Source organism: Nannospalax galili, unplaced genomic scaffold (genome assembly GCF_000622305.1).
Source record: "Nannospalax galili isolate Female #2095 unplaced genomic scaffold, S.galili_v1.0 scaffold286, whole genome shotgun sequence".
In the NCBI taxonomy this organism is placed as follows: domain Eukaryota; kingdom Metazoa; phylum Chordata; class Mammalia; order Rodentia; family Spalacidae; genus Nannospalax; species Nannospalax galili.
The window spans coordinates 9853099-9853366 of NW_008359442.1; positions in this window are offsets into that span (position 1 = coordinate 9853099).

Here is a 268-nt window from a genome sequence, read left to right on the forward strand (position 1 = left end):
ATCGCATGTACTCATATTTGAGTCTTCAATTTTGTTCCCTTGATCTATGGGTCTATTTTTGTGCCAGTATCATGTTGTTTTTATGACTATAACTCTGTAATACAGCTTAAAATCTGGTATAGTAATCCCCTTGGCATTGCTCTTAGTGCTCAGGGTTGTTTTGGCTATCCGAGGTCTTTGTGTTTCCACATGAATCTTGGGATACTTTTTTCCAATTCTGTGAAAAATGTCATGGCGATTTTGATTGGCATTGTATTGAATCTATAAA